Here is a 7206-nt window from a genome sequence, read left to right on the forward strand (position 1 = left end):
ATTCTAATATAGTACTCTGAAACTCAGTTTAGTGTTTGGTAATTATCATAATGAAACAAAGAATTCTTTCCCTATACCCACTAAACTTAACCCCTGACAAATGTTTTATAGTCTTCTATAGCCCACGTTATCTCCACCCTTCTCAAGTCATAGTAAACTACAATTAAGGACCTCTGTTAGGCAAATCTCATACATTTTATGTGTTCTTTTTTTAAGGGTTGTAGTCCATTCTAAAGAAAATCTGATGAACTCAAGAAACGTGGGAGTGGTATTTTGACTCTGTCTGATGAGGGCCAGGCCTACAACCACTCCTGGTTCCATCTCCTCCTCCCTTGTTGCATATGGCAATCAGGCCCTTTTGTTAGAGTTTCTCATTACCAATGCACAGATGATCTTCAATGGGTCCCTGGAGCCACAAAATATTTTATCTAGTACTGATGTTGTTGCACCTCTGGTGGATAAAAGCCCTCTTTCCAAACCTGTAATATCAACAGAACATTAAACAAAGTCAAAATATTTTTTTACAAAGAAAGTGAGTTTTGACCATTACAGAATTGCATTAAAATTGTGATGTTTATATTAACAAATTAATAGTGTTTGAACTGTTTGTTTTGAGATGTTTTGCTTTTAGTTCAAAACTTTTCTTGTATCAATAAGATATCCACACTGCAGATATTGAATAAAAATTATGAATTGACTATATCATTTGAGAAATCAGAATGCAAGCGAAATGCATTGGAAAAATGGGATGCATGTCTCATTGGTGAGTGGTAATGTAACATATATATTTGAATATTTCAAACCTTGCCAAGAAGTCATGATTAAAAACCAAGGTGAGGCCTGGGCTTTTAGCTCAGTGGTAAAATGCTTATCTTGGCATCTCTGAGGCCATGAGTTGAATCCTCAGTACCATATAAAACAAATGAATAAAGATAAAAATATTGTGTCCATCTACAATACTCATCCTTAAAATAAAAACAAGGTGTTTTAAATTGAGGTAAGTTCAAACTTCAAGGTTTTATTAGTTAATTTTTCTAGCCATTCAGAAAGTTTAATGAATGTCATTAAAATGCTTTGTTATTTTCTTGTAAAAAGATATCTTGAAATTCATAAATTATTTTAGTTATCTTTCTGAAATTTGTTTTTACCTTTACTTCTTTGTCATCAATTAAAATCAAAGCAGAAAAAAGAAACTGGACTCCTGAAACTCACAAAAATAGACTAAAATTTATTGAGGTCCCTTTACCTGTGGCCTAACTTCAGCACATTAAGCACATATGTCTTCCATTTTTTTGGCTCCAGTCTTTTTGTTGACTGTTTTTTGACCATTTTATTTCAGTGAATGTTTTCTCATAAGGGGGTTGAAAAACTTTCATTCATTACTGCTTTAGTAGAGCTAAATCTGAATTTTTCAATATATAGCCATAAATGTTAAAATTGATATATAAAATTAATAAAATATCAATGAGTGTAGCCTGAGAAAGTCTGAAAACAAAGACAGTTCATTACCTCTCTGAAAAGAAAAGCACTGGACTCACTGATTCAATTTATCTGATTTGATCTTATTAGCACTTCTGTGCTATGAACCTGGGACTCATTTAAGCCATAGCTAACAGTTTGAGGAAGGTAAATAATGCCATGTGTCATGTCTCTAAATTATTATTGATTCAGGATTTGAACCTCATCCTGTATCATTCCTAAATGAAATCTTGTTTCGCTGTTCAATGAAATTGGATTCCCAGGAAGGTATAGTAATAACAATAAATAATTTTAATATATTTGAAGTTTTAATTACATACCAGGTAATTCTGAGTTTTTTCTTTATAAGATCGTTAACACCACATGCCAACATATGTTGACATAGGAATTTGTCTTGACAGAAGAAGGCAGGTAGGGCTAGTGCACTAGGCTTTCCCAGGACAGAACTGGAGCAGGGGCTGAGACAGCACCCAGGCAGCTAAAAGTGGTGGTAGAAGTTCTGCAGGACTGTAAATATATTCTAGTGGTTGCCATCCAACCACAATGGCTCAGCTCCCTTCTCTCAATGTGGAGAAGGGCCCAGGACAGCAAATCACATGAGCACTGCCTGGGAACCAGGGAAGAAAGGCCAGAGACCTCAGGTGAAGAAGGAGGTCAGATGAGATGATGTCCTGCAAGTGATGCTCATGTGCACCCGTCTGTAAACCACCACTCAATGATATGGGAGAAGGACCAGGTGACAAGAATGAGGACTGTGGGCTATGAACAGTGCTGTTGGAAAGCCATCAGACCCGTGGCAAGGCACACAGTTTTCTGAAGTTTCACAGCAGTGAAATGAGAATCATGGCCAGAGGGATGCACTTTTCTAGCAAAAGGAGCTTCTGGGGTATATGCAGCAAAGGCAGAGTGTGAGATGCTAGGGTTCTAGGGGAGAAAACAGGGACCTTGGGACCAGACTAGAGGAGAAAGAGAAGGAGGTAAATCTGGAGTTGCCAGGACCAGTAGCACAATGGCAATTTTGACAGCTCTTAAATCTTCCTTTGTTAAAAGAATGTTGCCATGTATTAGTGGATCAGCTGGGAGAGCATCCAAGTCCTCTCTGGTGTGTTGCCCTCAGTATGGACAGAATGTAGCTGGAAAGCATATTAAGTGACAGACAAAGTCCTTGGGATTCAGGACATGGCATTTCTCGGTGTACAGAATAGTGTTACTGTTCTAGAGTTACCATTGTCTGCCTGTTGAAATCAGGAACGTCTTAACCCAGAATATATTCATCCATGGGTAGTATATTAAAACAGTTACTATAGGAAGTGTTTTTTAAAAAAAATTTTATGTGATTTGTGACTATTAGTTCTATTAAGATAAATTTTTAAAAGTAATTCTTTAATTAAAAATGTGCCTTTAATATTGTATGGATTTTTAATTCTTCTTCATAGATAACTGAGAAAATAATGTTGGAAAAATATGTAAGACTCTGTTGTTTGAGAGAATGCCCATCAATAAATATCCACACTTCCTTATTAACCAAGCTCCATTAAGTTAAAAAAAAATCTCTTTTTTTTTCAGATCACAAGGAACTTAAATCACCATCACAAAAGATGGAAAATACATGTAAAACCACAAAACCACTTAGTCTGAAATCTGATGTGACAACAAATGATATACAGAGGCCTATGCCAAGCACCAAGATCAGATCTTTCTGTTTGCCTATAGATAGTTTTTATCTTGCAAGCTCTCCTAATGAGAAAAACAGCAGAAACGTGGGAAATGTCAATTCAGACAAGTTTTGCCAAAATCTTACCTTTGAAGAGCTTAATAGAAAAGATACCCCTACTTCTGTTGGCTCCCAATTTAATGGTTTTGATCAGCAGATTTCACAAAAAACTCAGGGACAACAATGTGAACCAGATAACTTGACTGGCATGAGTGCAGTGATTGTGCCATGTGTACTCCAGGAAAATGTGACAATGAGCATCAAGGTTAGTGTTGACCATTCCAATGATGACACACAGCCCAACATGCCAGCCAGTTCAGCAAGAGAAATATCAGTGAGACTGTCCTCTCATTCTCACCGTTTTTCTCCGGCAAGAGCACCCAGAATACTGCAATTACAAGTAGGGACAACAAACAACCTACCCTGACCAGCAAAGTCGGGGGGACTGAGGAGCTTCACCTTCAGCAGCAGTGCCTCCTAGTACAGCTCTTACTCCCCTGAGTCATGTGGAGAAAGATGTTCCAGAGGCAGACAGCACATCAGCTTATGCTTTGAAGCCAGCTGCTGAGCCTAAAGAGAAGTCTGAGGAGCTCGGCCTTCCTGAAATGAATCCAATGTGCCAGGGACTCAGGCTAAAACAAGTGGAAGAGAGTCAAGACCTTGAATTTGAAATGCCACAGTTTGTGTAGGGTTGACAAAATTCACTTTTTCTTTTCCTTGTTTCATTTTTATGTATTGCGTTTACTTTATAAAAGAATGCAGTGAAAGAACCCCTTTTGTATAGGATTGCCAAAGTGTATATTTTGCCTTTTTGCCTTGAATTTTGTTTGCTAGTCATATAGAATGGTAGTGTTTTAGTCATATAGAATGATAGTGCCTCACTGGTATTGTCTTTAAATTCTGTGTTTTTGAGGTTATGCATAAAATAAGTATTATAATTTTAAATTTAAAATAATTTTCTCTATAAAATGATTCATGTAAATGCCTCTTTAATGTATAATATTGCTCTCAACAAATAGGGGCAGTAGGAAAAAATGAGCTTTATTTTGGAGAAAACCTGGTGCTGATTCATAAAATGGTTCTGAATGAAAGTGCCTGAAAAATCTTGATTGGGTATGAATATATTTTCTTCCACATAATGGTCTAGTGCATCTTTGACGACTTGTGTTGTTACAGCATGTATGGAAACATTGGCAATTCACTTAACATTTCAATATTTACATAGTGGCCTAAAAGCTTGCAAATCTGTGTTTACTAGCATTCTACTTGTCAATTTTTACTTATGGTAATTAATATCATTGTAGAAAGAAAATGCACTTGAATACTAAATAGTTTGAGACATTGGCAGAGACAATACAGACTGAGAGAGTTGAGGCATCTCGAGTGTGAGAGACCTATACCCTCACTCCTCTCAGCTGCAGCCTATTGCTGCATTGCCTGGGACTTCTGGCTATCTGCTGAGGAGAGCAAGTGGCCAACAGCTAGGGCAAGATGAAGCTTTCTCTGGTGGCCGTGCTTCTGCTGCTGCTCTGTGCATTACGGCAGAGAATGATGACAAAAAAACGACGTGGGTACCGTGCTGGGCATCAACCTGGGGAATACTTACTCCTGCATCGAGGTGTTCAAGAATGGCCACTGGAGATCATCTCCAATGATCAGGGAAACTGCATCGGGCTGTCTAATGTGCCCTTCACCTCTGAAGAAGAATGTCTGATTATGAGCGATACAGTCAAGAACCAGCTCACCTCCAATCCTGAGAACATGGTCTTCGATGCCCAGCAGCTCATTGGCAGCAATGGGAATGACCCTTCTTTGCAGCAAGACATTAAGTTCTTGCCTTTCAAAGTGTTTGAAGAGAAATATAAACCATACATTCAGGTTGATATTGGAGGTGGGCAAACTAAAACTTTTGCTCCAGAAGAAATCTCTGCTATGATTCTCACTAAAATGAAAGAGACTGTGGAGGCTTATTTGTGAAGAAGCTTACCCATACAATTGTTACTTAACCAGTCTATTGAAATGATGCCAGTGGCAAGCAACGAAAGATGCTGGAACTATTGCTGGCCTGAGTGTTATGAAGATCATCAATAAGCCTACAGCAGCTGCTATTGCTTATTGCCTTGATAAGAGGGAGAAAAAGAACATCCTGGTGTTTGATCTGAGTAGTAGAACCTTCCATGTGTCTCTTCTCCCCATTGACAAATTGATGTCTTCAAAGTCATGGCCACCAATAGAGATACTCATCGAGGTGAAGATGACTTTGACCAGCGTGTTATGGAACATTTCATCAGGCTGTACAAAAAGAAGACTGGCAAATATGGTAGGAAAGAAAACAGAGCTGTGCAGAAACTCCAGCATGAAGTAGAAAAGGCCAAGTGGGCCCTGTCTTCCCAACATTAAGCAAGAATTAAAATTGAGTTCTTCTATGAAGGAGAAGACTTTTCTGAAATCCTGGCTCAGGCAAAATTTGAAGATAAAACATGGTCTTGTTCTGGTCTACCATGAAGCCTGTTCAGAAAGTATTGGAGGATTCTGACTTGTAGAAGTCTAATATTGATGAGATTGTTATTGTTGGTGGCTCTAGTCAAATTCCAAAGATTCAGAAACTTGTTAAAGAGTTCTTCAATGGCAAGGAGCCATTCTGTGGCATAAACCCAGATGAGGCTGTTGCATATGGCGACACTGTCCAGGCTGGTGTACTCTCTGATGATCAAGATACAGGTGACCTTCCTCTGCTTGATGTATGCCCCTGACATTTGGTATTGAAACTGTGGGAGGTGTCATGACCAAAGTGATACCAAGGAACACTGTGGTACCCACCAAGTAGTCTCAGATCTTTTCTACAGCTTCTGATAAGCAACCTACCATTCAAATCGAGGTCTATGAAGGTAAAGGACCCCTGAAAAAAGACAACCACCTTCCAGGTACATTTGATCTCACTGGAATTCTTTCTGTGAGGTCCCCCAGATTGAAGTAACTTTTGAATTACATGTCAATGCTATTCTTTGGGTGACAGCTGAAGACAAAGGTACAGAGAACAAAAATAAGATTACAATTACCAATGACCAAAATTGCCTGACACTTGAAAAAATTGAAAATATGGTTAATGATGTTGAGAAGTTTGCTGAGGGAGACAAAAGTCTCAAGGAGCACACTGATAGTAGGAATAAGTTGAAAAGCTATGCCTACTCTCTAAAGTATCAGATTGGAGATAAAGAAAAGTTAAGAGGCAAACTTTCCTCTGAAGATAAGGGGACCATGGAAAAAGCTGTAGAGGAAAAGAAAAGATTGAATGGCTGGAAATCTACCAAGAAGCTGACATTGAAGACTTCAAAACTAAAAAGAAGGAACTAGAAGAAATTGTTCATCCAATTAGCAGCAAATTCTATGGAAGTGTAGGCCCTCCCCCAACTGGTGAAGAGGATAGAGCAGAAAGAGATGAGTTGAAGACACTGATCTGCTAGTGCTGTCATATTGTAAATACTGGACTCAGAACTTTCATTAGGAGAAAACTGAGAGAACTTAAGTCTTGAATGTAATTGAAATCTTCACCACAGATCGAAGTTGAAAATGCTATAGCCCAAGTGGCTGTTTACTGCTTTGCATAAGCAGTTGCTCACATGTTTTGGGGAAGAGAGAGAGGAGGAATTGGCTATCTTTAGAAACTGGATATAAAAATATAGGTCAGAATATGTGTTCACCTCAGAAATGTTCAATTTAATGATTGGGTCATGCACATCTGGTGTAGAAACTTTTTTTCTACCATAAGTAAGACCAATAAATGTTTGTTATTTAAAAAAAAAATACTAAAAGTTTGGAACTGTCACAAAATAAAAATTTGTACAGATAAGTCTAAGGGATAAAACAGTATCAGAAGCATTAAAACATCTAAAGCCAAATAACAAAACTATATAATTTAAATTATAATAGGTTTATATATTATATATTATGTATTATATATTATATACAAGACATTATAGATTTACATATAACTATATAATATATTAAAGTTG

The 7206-nt window shown here is 37.7% G+C and overlaps 1 pseudogene; it reads left to right on the top strand.

Moving 5' to 3' along the window:
• The first annotated feature begins 4684 nt into the window (after window positions 1-4684).
• On the top strand, window positions 4685-6657 carry LOC144367749 (endoplasmic reticulum chaperone BiP pseudogene; annotated as a pseudogene).
• Window positions 6658-7206: the final 549 nt, after the last annotated feature.

Source organism: Ictidomys tridecemlineatus, chromosome 11, assembly GCF_052094955.1.
Source record: "Ictidomys tridecemlineatus isolate mIctTri1 chromosome 11, mIctTri1.hap1, whole genome shotgun sequence".
Lineage (NCBI taxonomy): Eukaryota > Metazoa > Chordata > Mammalia > Rodentia > Sciuridae > Ictidomys > Ictidomys tridecemlineatus.